This window comes from Gavialis gangeticus, unplaced genomic scaffold (assembly GCF_001723915.1).
Source record: "Gavialis gangeticus isolate Ggan-Ray unplaced genomic scaffold, GavGan_comp1, whole genome shotgun sequence".
NCBI lineage: Eukaryota > Metazoa > Chordata > Crocodylia > Gavialidae > Gavialis > Gavialis gangeticus.
Window position 1 is genome coordinate 67,148,619 of NW_017728992.1, and position 20,535 is coordinate 67,169,153.

The 20,535-nt window shown below is 42.5% G+C and overlaps 1 protein-coding gene and 1 long non-coding RNA gene across 2 annotated transcripts in view; one reads left to right on the forward strand and one right to left on the reverse strand.

Moving 5' to 3' along the window:
- Nucleotides 1–20,535, forward strand: part of PARD6G (par-6 family cell polarity regulator gamma) — a 152,097-nt gene that overhangs the window by 114,935 nt on the left and 16,627 nt on the right. The gene's annotated exons all lie outside the window — the stretch shown is intronic.
- Nucleotides 18,293–20,535, reverse strand: part of LOC109302341 — a 15,839-nt gene continuing 13,596 nt past the window's right edge. The window contains exon 2 of the long non-coding RNA XR_002098728.1: nt 18,293–18,535. This is a non-coding gene — a long non-coding RNA (uncharacterized LOC109302341). The remainder of the gene's footprint in view (nt 18,536–20,535) is intronic.

Consider the following 20,535-nt stretch of genomic DNA (forward strand, 5'->3'; position numbering starts at 1 on the left):
ACATCCACACATTACTGTGCCATCATTTAGTACCTCCAAAAGGAAGTACTAAATGATGGTGCATTAACAGCCCGTATTGCACCATGCCAGACACACATGGTTATTTTTAGCTGCTACATCTGCATAGCAGCACGCTGTAATGAGGAAGCCCATTGCTACAGTGACGGAGCTGCAGCATTATGGTTTTTGTCCATCAATGCTGTGTCGCCATAGCACATTGTTACAGCGGCATAGCATCACATATAGATGCGCCTAGTTTTGACCTTTTCACAGCTGAATTGGCAGTAGCTCTTTTGCTCAATCAAAAGCTGGAACTGTAGCTGCTGCTGAAGACTGGACTCCATGGGCAGATCTAGAATATTGTCTTTAGCTCTTAAATCTTCAAAGCTGTGAAATAAGAGAGATCAGGTGTAGCTAATATACAGCAAAATAGCAAAAGAAAGGATTGTTTGATTAATGGAACATCAAGACCATTAAAAAGGAGGGAGGGTTGTTAACACCTGTGGAGTGAAGAGCAATTAACAGGAATCTGGTAGACTATAATGAGCCATAAAGTCAATTGACTCCCTCAGCACTAATGCCACTGCTGCTGTCAGGCAGTTGGTTTTAAACTTTGGACAGAGCAGGAACCAAAGCATATCATAGCACTGATACCACTGCTCCCCCTCCCTGGATCTTCCCCTGCTGGACTGTAGCCATCTTACAGCATCTTAATGCTCCTGTTCTGGGTAGAAAATCAACTTCCCTGCTTAAACCACGTATCCCAACTTTGGAAGACTAATTCTGGGGGAAAGGTGCATGTGGTATGCTAGTAAATATGGTATTTGTCCCCTCACCCGCATTAAATTATGAGAAGGTTTGCAAACCAAATGCCTCCAGTTTGCACCCTCCCTCCCCTGCCTTTGCAGCAGTAGCTGCTACCCATTTAGGAATATTTCTAGAGGTATTATTCTTCACACAAACTGTGGGGGCAACTTGTGATTAGATTACAGCCTCATAGTAGGTTCATTCCACTGTGCTATTTGTCCAGCAGCACTCGGAAAGGGAGAGAGCAGCTTCTTTGTACTCTGGGATCTTGGTAACTAGGAACATACAGCTCCACCCGCGCTCTCCTGCCATCAGAATGGGGGTCTGCTGCCCTGGCTAATGGTTTTATGAGGGAATCCTTTTAATTTATTAGCAAGTGAAAAAAGACAAATACGTAAAAACAAATAGCTAACGAACAGTGAAAACCTTGGCTAAAGCGGCACTAGCTCTCCTTACAGCATTGTTACCATCAACCCTCCTCCTCCAGAAGAAGAGGAATCCCTGTTCTTTCGGGCAAATGCCTCTTTCTGCCTGTCAGGTCTGTGCGGCTAATGGAGACCCCGTCACTGGATGTGTAGCCTTTGGCATTGACCCTTTAACAGTATGCAACCTCGCATCATTGACTAAACCACAAGGGGAACTTCCTTTCTGGGGCATTCTTTAACAGGACAACAACACGTTTCTATTCCAGTTCCAGTGCAGGTGACTCAGGTTTCTTCCTGTCTCAATACAAAGTAATGTTTTCAGCATAACCCATGCCTCACATTAGTGATTACTAGCATCCTTTCAATGACTCTTAAACCAGACAATTTAAGATGGTCTTTATCATGTGCGTTTATCTAGGTCCTTGATGTGTCATCTAGATGTCAGTTTTAGTGGCAAGTCCCCTCCCAATTGAGTTTAAGAGTAGTAGTAAACAGGAATGTTACTTCCCCTCTCTCTCCCCCACCTGACTAACAGCATGACTTCCTCATATAGCCTCATAGTGAGATATGTATTCCTCATATTTAGAGATCAGGTGTACTCTGACATCAGAGATGCTCACGAGTTTAATGTGATCTAATCCTAGAGTGGGAATCTGGTAATCATTTTAGCACTGCTGACACAACAGTATGATGGCCGTGTATGAAGAGTAGTAGAGGAAAGCATACTACTTCCAAGCTTCCTTAGTCATGGAAAGACAAAAAACACATATTACAGAATGATACGGTGTAGATTTCATCTGCAAAGACCCAGAGCAATTGGTCTATTTTCTCATATAATAAGCAGCTCTGAATTTTTACCGGAGAAATGGGAAGGAAACAAAAATGATTCTTAATTTGCTTCTGCAGCATTGCTTGCTTTGGTAAGGGACTGGAAAGATTTGAATTTTCTCTCTGCATGGCATTGCTCCCCCATTAGGCATCTGGGTTAGATACAGATATTGTAATAGGGAAGCTGTTTTTCAGCCTCCTGCTGCTGAGCTGCCTTGCTGAAAAGTGGAATTTGACATGGGGATTTCAGATGTTCACATTTTTACCCCCCAGTGTTAATTTAATAATCCAAGAACAACTTTGCTATGTATGAACTTGGTTTAGCCCAAATGTTTGATGTTTTTGCAAGTTCCACTGCTGTCATGCATGCTGCACTTGAGCAAGATGAAAATTTAAATTTGGCTTCCTCGTGTTTACGGTGGGAGCAGTTTATTTGCATTAAGAACTTTCAGACCCCTGCGTCAAAGTAGAATGGGGGAGAAGGCAGCATTTGTGGAGTCGGCAAATAATTGCCTGTGTACAAATGTATGTAGCAGGCTGGTTGTTGAAGCAATTCAGACAGTTGCAGCAATTGCAAACACCAGTTATGCACATTTTATACATGCCATTGCATGCACTGAGTCCGCAAAATCTGACATTTTTAAGCAAACTTGAGAAAACTCTTCAACTCTGACAGTGAGGATTAAGTGGAAACACAGCTTCCATAATAAACCAACCTTCCACACAGAAGAGCAGGCTTCTTTTTTTTCCTTTATTTTTTTTTTTTTTTTGACTACCAAAAGAATAAGAGCATTCATTAAATGACCTGTATAGTGGATGGGAGAAACTAATATTGCAAATTAGTGTGTGAAGAAGGTCTGAGATTATTTTATGCACTTTTTCTTACATTAGTATGTTAAAAAACTTAAGCCTCATCTGCCCAGGATAAATAAGGGCAACTGGAGACCTGATGAGATTCAGATATTGTACTGCTAAGAAAACAAAAAAATGAGTGAGGTGGGAAGTTGGTTTTTTTTGTTGTTGTTTTTTTTAAGTCAAACTGTTTGATACCTGTTTGCCTTTGGCTAGGCTTGGAATATTTTCTTCCCAGGTGTTGTCTTGAGGGCTGAGTGCATACTGGAGACCCCAATACATTCTCTAGCACAAGAGAAGGCCAGGTTGTGGCAGGGAAGGAACCAACTTGTGGGGAGGCCAACAGGAAGAAGGAACAATAAAAAAAATATAAATAAAGTAAATTGCAGGTCTTTTTTGGGTTTTTTACGCTAACGGGCAAAAAGGGCACAATTTTTTGCAAGTCACCTTTCAGAAACCTCAGAGAAGTCTGAAACAGTTTATAGATGCATCATGTTTTCTGGAGTGTCCCAGTTTTTTGTTCCCACTGAAAAATCTTTCTTAATGAAAGAATCCCAAGACTTTTCATAAAATAGAAAGAATAGTAAAATCCTCTTAGAATAACAGATTCCTATATAGATGAGCAGAATAAAACTCAACTGAGGTGAGGACCATATCTAATAAAGGAGCCTTCTCTTAAGTGACTGCTTTACAGTGTTCTTTGTCTCTGATGCAAATTTCTTTGACCTTTGCGCTAGCCCCACTGTGCAACTGATGTGGTTGTGTGCTGGTCCGTCCTGATGCTTGTTTCATTGTACATCTTACAGCAATATTAGAGTTCCTTGAGGGTAAACTGGTAACATTTTAAGCTCAAGCGAAGTTTTGTCTAGCAAAAAAGCCTGCCTTGGGTAGCACTTTTCATCATAGGATCTCAAAGCACTTTATAAAGGTGCATAAGAAGGTTGACAAGGTTCTCTGGGTAAATGTGATAATTTTTATTAGACCAACTACATGGTTGGAAAAAATTCTTCTTTGCAAGCTTTCGAGTACAAACACCCTTCTTCAGGGAGAAATGCTTCTGCCTGAAGAAGGGTGTTTGTACCCAAAAGCTTGCAAAGAAGAGGTTTTCCAACTAGTTAGTTGGGCTACTAAAATTTACTCAAAGAACCTTGTCTGCCTACGTCCTTAGACCAACACGGCTACAACCAACACCCCTGAAACATAAGAAGGTTTGCACTTGGATGACTAGTACAGCAGATGAGTTTCTTGCTCAGCATATTAAATTAATCACTGTTGAGAACAGAACCCAGATCTCATTACTTGTAGTTCCCAGCTTCAATTATTGAGCAGTTCTGCTTCCCTCCTTTACAGTAGAGAACTTTTTTTTTTATCAGCCATAAAACTATCCTTATAAAGTATTCATTATTCCATTGACTAATATGTCTCCAGTAACCCAGTCTGATTTATATTATGCTCTGTAGACAAGACAGAACATCAGCAGGTGTCTCTCTTAATCTTTTCCTTTTTTCCTCGAGCCTTAATAGGACAACTGAATTAAATACGGTTGAAGAACTTTGGCCAACATACTGCTTTTAAAGCTGGAGTCCTTCCTGAGCTGAAAGATAGTCATTTGTGCAAGGTTCTGCCATCCCCATCTTCCCTGGGCTGCTCTTTATGTATTTCCAGTGCTAAGTCTCATCAGTTTGATCTCTGAGAAGTGTTACAAAGGGCTCCTTTACATCATCCCAAATGCTTCCATCTTCTCTTCTGGATAACTTTTCTGGTTAGGGCTGTTGAATGTTCTGTCAAATCTGAGCACTTCTTGTTTATAAATTCCTTCCACTTAGTACCTAGCATTTTGTTAAGGCTTTAGATGTCTGTGTACTACACCCTTTTCGGACTTCCAGGTTTTACATGCATGTAAGGCAGAAACAGCATTGCAGCTGAAGACTGCTTTGGTCCAAAGATTCAGTGACCCAAATCTTATGCAAGCTCATCAGTGAAACTACCACCTCATCTATTGGTGATTTCGTTTCTGTCTGGGCCCCCATGTCCTCTGCCTTCTCTCCTTTTGCACAGTACTACTAAGGTCTGTAAAGTGACTCACTTCCAGTAATGCTTCCAGAATAGGAGTACTTAAAGGGAAGCATGGAGGTAAAATATTGTTGTCATCTAATGGCTGCAATAGGGACACCACACCTGTCTGGTAGAGACCAAAGGTGGCATATCCATATCTAATAACTGGGGGTGTTGTTTGTGTTTATTTTTAATTAGAAGGCTTTGGCAGACCAGGGTTCATTCAGGGAATTTGCTTATACTGCTCAGTAACTTTTAGGGAGGATTTTTAGATGTCCAGCTGCCACAGAAAACTCCCATTGTGAAGGAACTAGTGCTGAGTCTGCACAACGTGGCGAGTCTTCTACCCGGCATCCTCCCACGATGTCAGGCTAACAATGTGATCTTCATTCTGCACATAGCACTGGCGAGAGAGTGCTGGGAGCTATTGACTAACGTTTATTATAAGGCCCGGACTCTCCTCGCTTCCTGTGGGCAGTGTAATACATGGGCAAGTTTTAATTAATGCAACAGCCCAAAGTGAACTAAAGGGTGGAGCTCAGCTGTAAGTTTCCAAGTCATTTAGGGAGGCAGTAGAGTAAAGTTTGACATGTTTACATTACATTGGCCTTTGACTGATCTGATTGGAAAAGCATAAAAGCAAACAGGACTCTGGGCTTTCCCAGGACTAAATAGTGTGCTCCTCTTCACGCATACATCGACCTTCCCCCCGGCCCTTCTCTTCCCGACCAGGGAGGAATAAAAGATATAACCAAGGTACCCATATTTTCAGATTCAGTATTGTCTAATCCTGCCCTGTGAAGCAGTGCCATGCAGGTGTTCAACATATTTCAGGTTCCCTTTGAATCAAGGATTTCCAGATTGTCTTTCTAAAACTTTCCTGTCCAGACAAGCAGGTGATTCAGAGTTGGCACTGTTTATTTTTCATTTTCTTTCTTTAAAATGCAGTCTCCAAGTTTGACATGCAAGTTCAGTGCTTAAAAAAAAGGGGCGGGGGAGGGTAGAGAGTTGATGTTTCCTTTTATCTAAACCAGTGATTCTCAACCATGCAATATTAAAGCTGTTAGGTGCTCCAATACCCACAAGATTAACGCAGAGATTTCAAATAGGAATCCACAGTGTCAAAAACTGTTTGACCTCTTGTGGTCTTTCTGAGTTCTTTGCAATAGAAGACTTGTTTGATTATTTTTCTGCAATCAAGAAATGAGTGAAAGCTCAGAGCTGGCATTCTGAAGGGTGGCTTGAATCTAATGAGGTTGAGAACCACTGAACTAAACCAAGCCTTTGAATTTAATGAACCCATTTATAACAAACTGATCCTTGTGGAGTAGAGAGATGCTTATCTGATAGAGCTTTAGCATGAAGATGTTGTGTCCAGTTTTGTCCCGCCACTGCAGAAAGGATGTGGACAGATTGGAGAGGGTCCAGCAGAGGACAACGAAAATGGTTAGGAGGCTGGGAAACATGACTTCTTGAGGAGAGGCTTAGGGAACTGGGTTTATTTACTCTAGAGAAGAGAAGACTGAAAGGGGATTTGACAGCAGCCTTCAACTACCTTGAAGGGTAGTTTCAAAGAGGATGGAGCTAGACTGTTCTCAGTGGTGGTAGATGACAGAACAAGGAGCAGTGGTCCCAAGTTGCAGTAAGGGAAGTTTAGGTTAGATTTTAAGAAAAACTTTCTCACTAGTAAGGTAGTAAAGCCCTGGAACAGGTTACCCAAAGAGGTGGTGGAATCTCCATCCTTGGAGGTTTTTAAGACCAGGTAGACAAAGCCTTGGCTGGGATGATCTGGTTGGGGATGGTCCTGCTTTGAGCAGGGGGGACAAAATGACCTCCTGAGAGGTCCTTTCCAACCCAAATTTTCTATGACTCTATGCTATGAAGCACCCAGACAGAATTAAAAGGCTAGAGATGTGCAGCTATTTAGACAGATAGGTAAAAATACAGGAGGACCTAATTCATAAACAAATGGAGGCCTAAGAAATTGTCCTCCCCCCTGTGTTTTTTTTTTTTCCTATTGTGTCTACCTGGATTACCGTGTTGCTTGCTGTCAAGCTTGGTGCAAGTGTCATTAATTTGAGACAGGTTATACAGGTTTTAATGTATTCTTTCATCAGTTGCTTAAGATGGGAGGAAGTGTTCAGAATATCCTAAACTCTACAGAAATTGCTTTAGTTTCCAAAAGTGTTGTATGACACTCAAACGGTCTATTTCAATAGTTTAATTTATATTAACTAGCATAATTGTCAAGTCTAGCATAGATGCTTCACAGTGCTTTGTGTGTTCCTAGTAATGTTCAACCCCATGCTGCTGCCACAAAACTTTGTCTTTTGGTATATTTGAATTATTTTGTTGGGTTGGTTTGTGTGTTTAAAAAAATGCATATTAAAACCACATGAAATATCAAGTGTACACATACTCTTAGAATGTCGTAAGTATGGAAATGTATCGCTGGGTACAACTGCCTATATTTGTGTCGCTTTTGTTCTACAGAGGCTCCTTTTATTTTCTTTCTTCTAATGTCCCTTAACCTCATTTTTCTGAAGATCAAGTGCATTCTTGTATCAGTTGTCATTGGCTCCTATTGTGGGAATTTAGCATAGAATTAGTAATGCTGCCTGATCTAAAAAAGTTCTTGGCAATTTGTGATACTGTCTTAACAATATTTACAAAGGAAGGCAGGGGCAGATGTGGAGAAGACACTGGGTTTGTCTAAAGGGAACAAACATCTTTGAGGTAGGATGAATAGACCCATACCTTTGCAGAACAACTCCAAAGGTGGTTTGAGGGTGGTGGAGTGCCACAGTTGAAGAGGAAAGGAGAATTGGGTGAACCCTTGATGATGATGATACCGCTAAGAGCTAGATATCCTTAGGTAGGGATGTATCTTGTTGTATTGGAATTTTTAAATTAATTTTAATTACTTGGTGCTTGCCTCATTTTAGGTTTAGATAACTCCATTGTGAACAGTTAGGAAACAAAACAAACTATAATGGCCATAACTGAAGTCACTAACGTTCTGTATGTCATTGTAAAGTCTCTCAGTCTTTCCCACTTGATTTAAATCCATTAAACCTTACATAACCTCTTATGTATTCTCCAAGGTTTTGGCTAACTTAATAGTTTTTCACACAGCCCTAGTCCCTGAGGCATATTACGTTTATTTCTTACCACTCTAAGATCTACAAAGGACAAGTACTAAATATGATTTTACCATCTCGGGTATAAGGCCTTTCTTTAAGGTGAATTTTTCCAAAATTTACAGTAGTAGTAAGCCATTTGCTGATCACCAGAGTTGTGTTTTGTGGTTTTGCTGGATCCAGCCCTTTGCTGGTATAGTTGCACCTATAGAAAGAAAATGTAGTTAAGTTTCTCCATATACTTGAGTAAAGCCATCATATTGTGTGACGGGGGCGGGAGCTACTGTCTTTGTGTCAGCCTAGCACAATGAATTCTTGCCCTTGCTTTGACATCGTAGGTACCACCATAATAGTAATATTAATGACCTAAACCAAAGCAAGCATCAGACTTACCCTTTGAATCTGTTGCTGATTTGCATCATTTTATCTTTGCTAAATTCTTGAATGTTACTGTGAAAAACAGCTCTTAATTCAGCAGATGTGTTCTTTTAGGATCTGCATTTTGCATAGTGCCAGGCCTTTGAAGCAGATCACAGGATTGATTCTGACTCTAAGCATTGACTCTTATTAGTAATAGGAGACAGGATTAGATTCCTGCCTGAGTGCAGTATCTTTAGTGCACATGAGGGAGGGCATTGTAAAACTGGGAACAGGCTGACAGAAAGAGTTTTGCTCTACCAAGTTGACTTTGTTGCCTTTATATGCCACTGAACATTGTCAGCAGTCTACACAAAGGCTTGGTGAACCTGCTTGTCTGCTCATCTAAGTAAATGAGAGAAATTTTATAGATTAGGTGCTGAATGATGTAGCCAACAGGACCCTTTGAGAATCCTGGGTCTTCTAAAATTTTCCATAATCTTGTTTTTTCAAAGTCACAAAGCATCCTGGGGTGCTTTCACATCATAGGCAGTTGCTGCCTTTCTGAAGGAAGAAAAAGCCTGTTCTTCTGGTGTCCCTCCTCCTTCACTCAGGTTGCCTGGAGGAACATGACCCGTGCTAATTTTATTTTAATGTAATTAAATACCCACCTCCTATCTGTAGCTTGCAAGGCTTTTCAGTGTTGCATTTAAAAACTAAGATTCCTAATGAATCAAAACCTGTCACATGGCCTCACAGCTGGTGAAAATCCTGCACCTATAAATAAACCCAGCTCTCTTTTTGGCTCTAAATCCTGACCAGTCTTCCTTTCCAGTCCCCATGTTGAACAGAGATCAATCACTATGTGTCTCTAACTTCCATCTTATCTCTACTGACAGCAGTCATACTGTATCTGTATCAAGAGGTTTTGTTGCTTTTTGGGGGGAGGGGATTGGCAAAGGGAGAGGAGTCATAACTTGCAATTTGTCTTAACTGTGGGAGTACCTGAATGACTATTACTGATGAGTTTTGTCCATCACTTGGACTCTGAACACCTTCTCTGGCTACCTAATAAAGCACTGCAAGGGAGCTCTGTTTCAGCCTTAAGCAAGAAGCATTCTCTTCTAGTTGGACCAGGTCACCCTAAGTTGACCTTCCTGTTTTATATTTTTCTGTGGTATCAGAGTCTAAGCCACATAGACACATTTCATAGTCACAGCCTACTTCTAACCCTCCCGTTTGGTGTTGGACTGCATCTGCTTAAAAGAAGAAACTCGTATATATTGTGTGTGTGTCTGGGTGTTTATATTATAATATAGCTCCAAATTACTATTTTAAAAAGAAGAGTTTTAAAATTGTCTTTCCTTCTTTTGGTACAAAAGTGCCAGAGACTTTTAGGTAGACAAGGTTCTTTGGGTAAATCCGGTATCTTTTATTAGACCAACTCAAGTAAGTGGAAAAGTTCTTGGCAAGCTTTCGGGCACAAACACCCTTCATCAGGTTGAGGAAGCACCTGCAGATGGTCTGTGCTCTTCCTGGATGGAGTGGTAAAGCATCCAGAGGCCAGTACAGATTTACCCAAAGAACCTTGTCTGCCTATGTCCTTAGACCAACATGGCTACAACCTATACCCCAGAGACTTTTAGTCCTATATTGCTGTCTAACTTCTGTGCTCAGCTATATTTTCATTACATTTGTCCCGTGGGTGGTTATTCTAAAGCTAAAAACCAGCATGTAACTACACTGATTGGCCAGGCTCAGTTAATGCCTGGTGAAAATTAATGATCCAATACCACCTCTTTCTTTCAGGGTTTCGAGTGTCCCTTCAGGTGTGTGAGGCTTGGCTATGGCATAATTAAAGACTGAAAAGCACTCAAACTAACTTGGAAGCCTAGTAGGTGGAGCTTTGTAAAATACTATTATCTGCAAAAGGATTGTAGTTGTTCTGACAACATTTGCATGTCTTGCCCAACGGATCCTTCTGCTGGAATCTTAGGTTGCTCCTCAAGAATTTGAAGGGATTAGGTAGCCTCGAAGGGTCAGCAATGAACATTTTCTGCAAGTAAAGAAATCATTTTTTAATAATTGAAAAAGGATGTTGGTATTCGAATGTTTTGCAACTCCCAGTTGCGTATATCATGCAAAAGTCAATACTCTGCTTTTAAAAGGGAAAAAATGTTGTGGACCCTTTGCTACTTGCTGATGCAGCTATGTAGGAAGAATTTTTAGTTTCTTTTTGATGCCTCCTCTTTGTATATAGCATCCTAGGAGATACAAACCTTGCCACTGTCCAGATACAGCAACTACAACAAAGTATAATAGCGCTGCTCTGTAACCATGTTTCTGAAGTCTCAGCTTTATATATTTAGGGATGGTGAAAGGCTGATCACTGGCAACTTGTGTGTGGAGATGATTTTCTAAATTGATATATTTTCTATACAGTACATGGAGTTTTTTTTCAGAGCAAGCATGGATAGTGTATTGCCCAGCTTCCTGCTACATCAGCGGCTTTACATGCAGTGAGTCAGATGGTACATGGTCCCTTTGGGGGGGCTGTGGAAGATCCGTATGTCTGGAGCTGCCCTATACTGTTTACAGGCCATGACTTCTGCACTGCTGCTTCAACACAGGAGCGTGTTACAGTCTGTAAAAAGCTGTAGTAGCAAATGTACTCTTCTTACAGTGGGAAGGCTCTTCACTGCTGCAGTTAAGAACCAGCGGAGTTCATAAGAAGGATCAGATTGGTTTCTTCTGGACTAAATATAATGGTGGTTTTTTATTTATTGTTCCCTAAGTAACTCTTAACTACATCAGTAGATTCCTGAGGGTCACTAGATTTCACCAATATAGTCGATTGGGACCATCTGGCTTCCTTTGTTGTGTGAGCCTGCTGCACCCAGAAAAGCACGAGTTTCTGCCTGTGAGGAGATGAAGCAGGCTCCTCTCCCCCTGGCGATAGAGAGGCAACAGCCAGGCTTGGATCCTGTGGCTCTACTTCCAGCAAAATTTACAGACAGCACTTGGAACAGCTCAGCTCCTCTTTCGGTTTAAATAAGCGGCACATTGGGCAACTATGGAGCTACCTTACACGCCTTGTACTTCACAAAAGCTGTGCTCTGAGATGCCCTCCCCTGCCCCGGAGTCCTTTGCTTCTCAGCATTTTTTCTTCTGTCTGCTGGCTTTCCCACGCTCTGCACACCTCATCTCCAAGGCACTGGGTTGTACCAACCCTCCTTCTAACTTGGGATGATGACTGGGCATGACTCCCTCTTGGAACTCATCTGTGCCACTCCTTATCCTGCCGGAGGGCTTGTTCCTGAGTAGTGCCGGGCACTCCCACCAGTGTCTGTCTGTAGGGCTGTCCCCGGGAGAGAGAAAGGGGAGAGACTGGAACGTAATCTGTCTCTTATCAATCAGTGCAATGAGTTTGTGTTCGTCGTGACAATGGATGATAAAAGGAGACAAAACCTTTCTACTGAACCACTGGTTTTCCTCTAGCGTACAGGTGGAGATGATAGCCTGCCAGTTTGAAACGGCCCACAGTACCGGGTACAGCAACTGCACTGAGCTGGTTGCGGAAAAGATACAGCTGTGCAGACCCATTAGGCTGGCAGTGCTGACCTGTGGCCAGTGTTTATCTTGTGACTAATTAAATTTCAGCCGGCCGTGTTTGGAAGGCTTCCAAAGGTCATGACTTGAAAAAAAAATTTTCAACCAATTTCTCATGCCACTCGAGTTTTGAAAGCTTTTGGTTCTGTGATTTGGGGCAGCCTGAGTGTGCATCTGGGCTGTAATCTACCCGCCCAAGGGCAGGAACAAGAAAAGTGCTTTGTAAGCAATATAAATGTTTTCCTTTTTTTCCTTCAGGATGTGGTATTATCACAGCACAATAGTTGGAAGCTCCCAAAACACTACAGCAAACTGCACTGGCTCTTTAAAGAGGGGGGAAATAAATCCTAGTGTATGACATCAAAGACTTAACTGTTGTAACCACTTGAAAATATATCTTGTTCTGTGAAGAGGTGACAGCTGGCTTCTTTAAGCAAGCCAGGATCAAGCCTGAAAGAGAAAATTGCAATTTATCTCAAATATTAATTGCTTCATTGAGTGCAGATGTCCAAACTGTCACTGGGGGAAAAATATATAAAACTACTGAAGAAACAGGAAGCTGCCACCTTGCCTGTCTGAACTAGCTTAGATGAATGAAGTGTTTCTCGGCGGTGGAATGCATGCGAGGCCAGCGGCTTGCTGTCCTAGAGTAAATATTGTTCACCAGAACCTTTGTTTAATATCGGCCTAATGTCTGCCTGTGAGATGGCACGGCTCTGCAATGGCTCTGAGCCAGAAACCTCACAGTCTTCAGTGCGGGTAGCCTCGCAACAGCCCCTGGCAGGTAGGGAGGAAGTAGTATCCCGTTTTACAGCTAGGAGCTGAGAAACAATGACGTTCACTTGACCACGGTGGTAGAAGATGTCTCCCAAATGCAAAGCTAGTGCTCATCCTTTTGTTTCGAATATGAAGGCCGCTTTCTACCCAAACTCTGAGGAGTAAAGAGAAAATCTTTAGTGAAAGTCTGAAGTGCATCTTCTTGCTGTATTTATGGGTTGGCATTCTGTCAAAAAGAGGGAGTTTGGCTTCACGAAGCCAGAGCCTGCTTCAGGTCACTGTGATGTGAAGGGCACGTAGGGCTTTGTCGGAGTCTGTGGGACTAGCTCCTAGGGAGACCGACTAGCGTGGCAGTGCCCAACAAAATGAGCTGGGATCATTTACATCAGGCTGTCCCAACTTCTGAGTGGCCCTAAGAGTAGGGTGGCCATCATATAGGACATTTAGTTTTCTGCTACTCTGTCCTCTCTTGATACGCAAACAGATGCCTTTATGTCCTCTGTGTTTTCTTGAAGAGAAAAACAGAGGACATAAAGGCGTCCAGTTTTGTATCAATAGAGAACAGAGAAGCAGAAAACTAAATGTCCTATATGATGGCCACCCTACCTAAGAGTGTCCTCTGATGGCCACCCTAACTACCTCTCAAGAAAAAATAGAAGACATAAAGGCATCTGGTTTCGTATCAATAGAGGACAAAGGACAGAGTAGCAGAAAACCAGAATGCCCTCTATGATGGCCCTCTACCTAAGAGTGGTGGCAGGAAATAGACCCAGAGACCCCAGCAGCCTGGGAAGGAAGCGATGGCGACAGCAGGAGCAGGCTATGGAGGAAGGTGGTAACAGCCTTGGAGAGTGGTACCCAGAACTGCGCGGTCGTGAAGGGGAAAGAGCCTGTGGACCACAAATTAACTTATTTATGCCCACTTGGTCAGCCTTAATCATTCTAGAAAAGGCTAGCTTTGAAAGAAGGAAAACACTTCATTTTTTGTATTCCCGTGGCTGCCTGTCTGTAGAAGAATAGTATTTCAGTCCAGTAACTGAAGACTGAGTCAGTTTAAATTTCGGCAGAGAATGATGCTTTTCCTTCAGATAAGGCACTTGTTTCTCTCTCCTTGCCTGCCCTATTCATCAGTACCCCTGCTCCCTTTGAGAGCTTTCATTTGCTGCTTTAAAATTCTTCTGATGTTATTAAATTGGATCGGCTTCTGCTGGATCAGCCTTCTCAAAGGTATAAAGGATCCCTGTCTTTGAGTAGAAATGAAGAACGGTACCTTCTCCCAGGATGCCAGCATGGTTCCAGGTACCACAACTACTATGATAGCACAAAGAGTGGCCTTCCAGTGCCTACATCCTACTTCTGTCTATGCAGGCCTAATCAACCTTCTTATTGTTTGCTAGACGTAAGGCTTTTGTAGAAACTAGTTGCTACCTTTTCTGACAATGAGAGGAGTCTTGGCTCTGACAAAAATTGAATCATGACTTTTAAATGTAATGAAAGATATGTCTTCCTGGAAAAGGCCCTGATTAAAAGTTAAAGGCTTTTAATAAATAGGGCTCTGTTAACCTGGAGTTGGTTGTAGAAAACCACTGGAATTGAGATTCACTTCCTTTTTCCTTTGGTTGGCAGCACAGTAATAGTGTCCTTCCATCCGCCTTTTATTCAAGTTACTTTGTGTATAAATGCAGCACTTACATTCGTCTAGATGGGAAGAAAATAGTATGCCTGTTAACTGGCTAATTACTTGGGTGAAGAAATGGTACTATATGCGTGTTCCAAATGAAGGATGAGTGGGAGATATAGATTAATTAAAGGGTGGCACAGATTAGTTACAGTTTCCATATGGATTTATTTACCCACCTAAAAGAGATTGCGCATAATTATAGGCCAGATTATTTGTAAATGCACCTCTATTTGAAAATGGTTCACTGTCAGCCTCCTATCCCTGTAGTACCATCAGCCATGTGTAACGTACTTGTTTCCTAGGGTGTTAGGGGTTGTCGGCATTCACAGTGATATGGAATTTCATGCATCAGGCTTTGGCCAGTTGGAGAACTGCCTGCAGCTGTCCTGTTCTCTCCACCCCATTGATACCAGTCAGGTGTCAGCATAGGGCTGAGGAGCGTGGGAACTCTGTAGCTCTCACTAACATAGCAGTAGGATTCCCGTACAGCCATCAGCTTGTTGCATTGGCTATGTTTTGCTGTGAACATAGTGACAAACTTGCCAAAGCTGTTGCCAGAGAGGTGGAGAGAAATATGGCTTCTTTCAAGCTTTTGTTTTCCTGACAGGAAAAGGAAGTTATTAACTAATGCCTTGAAAAAAAATGACTTTCTCCACTTCTATTGTTGCAAGCATGTGTTGCTCTGATAAGAGGGTCCATCTCAGACCATGCTAAGGACACGAGGAGAGAAGGGCTATGACTGCCTGTACTTCATGTTTTGGAGCCCAGGAGGGATGCAGTATGGACCGATCCAGCCCCCATGGGGAGGGGAGTGGGGGAGAGACCTCCTGCTTTGAATCTGTAACAGATACCAGCAAGCTCTTTCTCTTCTCCTCCCCATCTTCTGCCTGGATTGGAGAGAGAAGAAACCCATGCCATTTCAGGAAAGAATAACTCTTAGCTAATAAGAAAATATCTCTTGAACTGGAGAAAATGGACTACATAAAATCATTTTATCTAGCCTGTCACCCATGGCATCTTACTGGTAAAAAGCTTTGAGAGAAGAGATGATAGTGTGTGCACTCCATGGGGCAGTTACTTCTCCAACTCTAATTCAGGACTGCCTTCCTCTTGCTTTGAGAGCCCAAATGGATGGGCAGGAGAAGTGTTATGTAGCTTTGGACTCTGCAAATAAAGGGGGTTTAGACAATGTGAGTCTGGAGCCCTGACTACATTCATTAGCATCCCTTTTGCCTCTCCAAACCTTCCCGGTTCTATGTCTACAAGTTAACCCTGACCACATTGTCAACAGCAGCTTGTGGCTGGCGGTGCTCTGAGCTGAACCTGCAGGAGAAGTTGGAAGCTGGAAGCAGAATAGGTCCTCTGCATGGTAGCAAGCATCTTAAGTTAAACAATGCCCTCTGATGGCAAGCAACAGAGCTGCAGGAGGCTCAGCCAGCATTCTCAAGCAATGGCTCATAGCAATTTTGGCATGAGGGGCAGGTGGCTAAGACTATGATATCAGGCAGGGATAGTAGCTGATACTGAAAAGAAAGAAAAACTCTGAAGCTCACATACTAATACTGATGCTTTGCTTCTATAGCTTGCTAGGCCAGGGAAGCAAAATCATGGACATGCATCTTCAGGCATTTGCAGTTGTAGCAATTGATAAAAGATGTTAGCAGTCTTGTTATTTATGCTGTGTAATGTAATGTGTTGAAACTGGGAATAGGAGAGAAATCGCAAGGATTTCACCTGCTGTCTTCAGGACCTTTCTGTTTTGTGAATTTGATGAAAATGTATTACTATTTTTCACCCTTTATTTGAAAACTCCAGTGTGTGGCACAGACACAACAATTGGGCTAATAACTCTTAATCTCTACAACATGGTTCCATTGTGTCCAGAATTTTTGAACACATGGTATGTAGGTTTATCAAAGGAGAGAAATCTAGGTTACTTTAAAAAGAACAGGAATGCCTACCAGTTCATCATTAAATCATACATTTAGATCAGTTCATCCAAGGTTTTCTGAGTAATTGTTGATATATAACCTCACCAGTACTAAAAGGCTACTTGGACATATTTTGATACGCTCATTCTCCCACTGTCCCTAAATATGCATCCATCATTGATAGAAGCAGAGGACCTACCTTAGCTATAGTTCACTTAAGGTTTGTTTTCTTAGTCCTTTTTGCAGGCCTGTTGGCCAGTGCTCTCAGTATCTGCAAAGGACAGAATGGCTTCTGTTGTCAGCCTCTCTTGCACAAGTGCTTTTCTCTTCATCTCTCTAAAAGGTTGCTGGTATGAGGACATTGGTAGTGATGCACAGAAAAGCAGAAGAGTTGCATCTACTGTGTCCCCAAGAATTGTTTTGGGATCTCTGTTTCTTTTAATGTTCAGTAATAAAGATATGTTGGATTGAGGGGTAACCCATCACTATTAATGAATCATTGGCCTCATTCCCAAGTTGCCTGAAGTGCAGCTCTCCCTTGTGGAAGTAATTTGGTCTTTGAAGTACTTTCCAGAGCTGTCAACTAAAGTTCCACAGTTCCCAGAGGAAATAATAAGCCAAGAGTGTGCACACACTGAAAAAGTAGTGTCTAAAATGAACTGTTCCTATAGGAGCCTGGCAGTCTGCTTCTCTGTGGAATTCAGCTTGTTTATATAATCTTATCTGGCTAAGCTTTGGTATTTCGTCTGGCAGGCAGTTCCTATGAAAAGCAGCTGTCCAAGCAATGGGAGTGGTGCTCCTGGTGTTTTTTCAGAAGGTTTATAATTTCTTGTTTCATGTCAATTAAAGAAATACAATACTTTTTTGGCTAAAACAAGATGCTTTAAGCAGTTTTCTTCCTCTTTTATAAATAGCTGCTTAAATATGCTCCACTGTGATGCATTTATTTATTTTTTTGTGAATTGACTACATGATTCCAGTGGAGTATTCACAATAGCCACTACAAAGGGAAATATTTATATTCAGTCAGCACAAGTGCCTGAGGCCGCCTATAACTTTGTTAGGAAGTAGCTGATGGTTACCATGAGTATTTGCCTGCTTGTTGTGTTCTGGGCTGGTGTTTTCTGTTCCAAAAGTGTATTTTTAGCTTAGTTTTTGACCATGTCTGGAGACTGTGCCAGATAAGATTTCTGTAGTTGGGAGTGAGAACATGCTGTCTTACCAGGTTTTGGTATTGTTGGACAAAGGGGAGGGAACTCCACCAATCCAAACAAAATCCTTGTAGGCATGAACCTAAAGAAAAGTACTCTTCAAGGATGGTGTCATCTCTACAACTAATAAAGTGATTGGGAAGGGAGTTGTTTTGATGAGAACTCACCATAAAAATTGCATCTGTTTTATTAGTGAAGGTACAATCATAAATCTGATTTCTGACCTGGAAGGCTTATCAGCATTTTTTCTCAAAATGCATTATAAGTGAATGCATTCTGGGTCAATAATGATTGGTAGCCACAGAACTTGAAGTGGGTACTTTTAATGTGTAACATTGCTTTGGGGTGTCTTGTAGGACAAAATTGGTAAGTTTGGGATTCTTCCCCCATGCCTATTATAAATATATGTATACCTGCTGAATTTTAAAAGGTTAATGGAAAGTTAATTGTCAGCATAGGTCAAGTCCTGCTCAAGTCTACTGTAATCCAGTGATCAGCTGTCATCCCTATGTTTTATGCATGCAAAAGTTCCATGTAGCATCCTTACAACACCCCTCTCCAATAAGAAGGATCAGCATACAATGCTCAGGTGCAAACAGACTAGTATGAATAACATCAGTCACACTTTACATTTAGTTTAATTCATGCTGGCCTCCTTCAGACTTCACATTTTTCTTATACAGTGTGAAATACAGGACCACTGAGGAGGTGTTCTTTGCATTACCATCCTGTACAAATGTTTGTGCAGTCTGTCCCACAGAGGGATGAGTTCTGTTCTGCAACAGAACAACTTGCTGTGATGTCGAATTTTACCCAGTTGCCTCACAGACTACTGCAAGCTCCCCAGAGTAACTGTTGAGCTCTGTTAGGAAAAATGGAGTTACTGCCTGAAACTTTTTATGGTGAGGAAACTCACTACTATTTGCTACTGTATCATAAACACATACCAATATAATCTGTGTGGCTGACGCAGACGATTTGTAATTCAGTCTGGCAAATACCAACTGAACAGCTTATTGCTGAAAATCAGTAATAAGCCACAGTTTGATAGAGTTGCAAACTTGGAGAGAACTTGTTTAGCTAATAATTTTTTTCTCCACTTCTAGCCTCACCACAGTTTTTCTTTGACATTCTTCATGTGACTTATGTTTTCCATGGTCCTGTTGTCATGGAAACTACTGATATAAACCTTCAGCACAGCTATTTCCCTGCAGGATAAAGCAGAGGCAGAAACCATAAAACACATAATTATATTCCTGTAAAAAAAGAAAAATTGCCCAAGTAACTGTGTTTGAGTTAGCAGGTTCTCCCAAACCACATGCCAGCAACAATTATATGTCATCATGTAGCATATATCTTTATTTTAATTCTTTAATACTTTCTTTGCTTCTCCTGTCTCCAAAGCCAGGTAGTTGCCTCGCTTATAGCTGTAAAAAGACCAACATTCATTAATGTTCAGTTTTAAACTGGACCTCCTATCGCGCCATTCTCATTTAACATGAGGACTAATACTGCAGGACTGGCCAGTGCCAGAAACTTATGATTGACTTTGTTAAAAACTGAAAATCCCAGTTCAGTGAGATACAGGATTTGTTTCTAGACTTGGTTCCTTATGAGAGAGAATTTTCTTCAAAAATACCAGTATAGCACAAAAGATGGCTGTGATGTGCCCCTCACTCATGTCTAATGCATATTTGAAGGAAAAGTAGTACTAGCTGTATGGGAAGGGCAGAGGCAGATCCGGCGGGGTGGCAGGGCCATGCCCCTCTTTTTGGCAATTCAAGGCATGTCAGCACAGCTCCTGTGGGGAGTGCTGCATGTGCCATGAGCTCCAAGCTCACCAGCTGGTTTGTGACCAGAGCCCCTGCTTTCATCCAGCTCCAGAGGGTGAGCAAGGATACTGTTTGCCTTCCCTGCCCACCCCCTGCTGAATTCAGCATCAGGGGAAAAGAGGGGATGAGCAGCAGCCACACTCAGTCCTTGAGCTCCATAGTTTTATGAAAGCCAGGGCTGAGCTCTGCTGCCACTTGTTCCTACTGCTGAATTGGGCAAGAGGCAAGGGGAGGAGATGGGGAAGGGCAAACAGCAGTAGCAGGCAGCACTCACCGCTTGGGCTACAGAAACAGACTTGGGGCAGACCCCATGCTGACTAGCTGGTGAGTTCAGAGCTCACAGCACATGGAGAACTCTGGCTGGAGCAGAGGGGGAGGAGGCATCCTGGCATGTGCCAATGAGCTCTCTTCACTTTGCATGTGCCACACAGCTGAAGGGGGTATAGCCACACACAAACCCTGCCAGGATCCTGGATCCTCCTATGGGTGAAGATAGTTGTTTTGAAGCTGTTCAGATGTTGGCATGCTAGAAATGGAGTACTGAGCTGAGTGCAGGTGAGAGGGTCAGGAGAGCAAAAACAAAGATGTTCTGTCTTGTTTCCCCTCATACCCAGTGGTTGCAGAAATAAATAAGATTGCTGTTACGGGTTACCTTTAAAACAGTGATAGCACAAGGCTGGGGCCTAGAGCAGAGCTGTGATCCGCTCCTTGCATGTCCCCGCCCACAGAACCGATGCCTGTCACAGGGCTGTGTGGTGAGCAGATTGCAGCTCTGTCTTGTCCCACAGCCCCATGCTGTCACCACCCCATGAGCACAGCCCTGACCCTGCCTACCTGTCTTGCTACTGGACTCCACTCCCTGCCCACTTGTGGCCCCATCCCATCCACTGACCCGAGCATGCCCTGCCGACAGGGGTGGCCCACCCACTCCATCTGGCACCCCCAGCAATGGGTATAGGGCAGACAGGTCAAGGTGCAAGGTGCCTGGGCAGCAGAGCAGGGCACGCAAAAAGTCCCGGGTGTCAGGGTT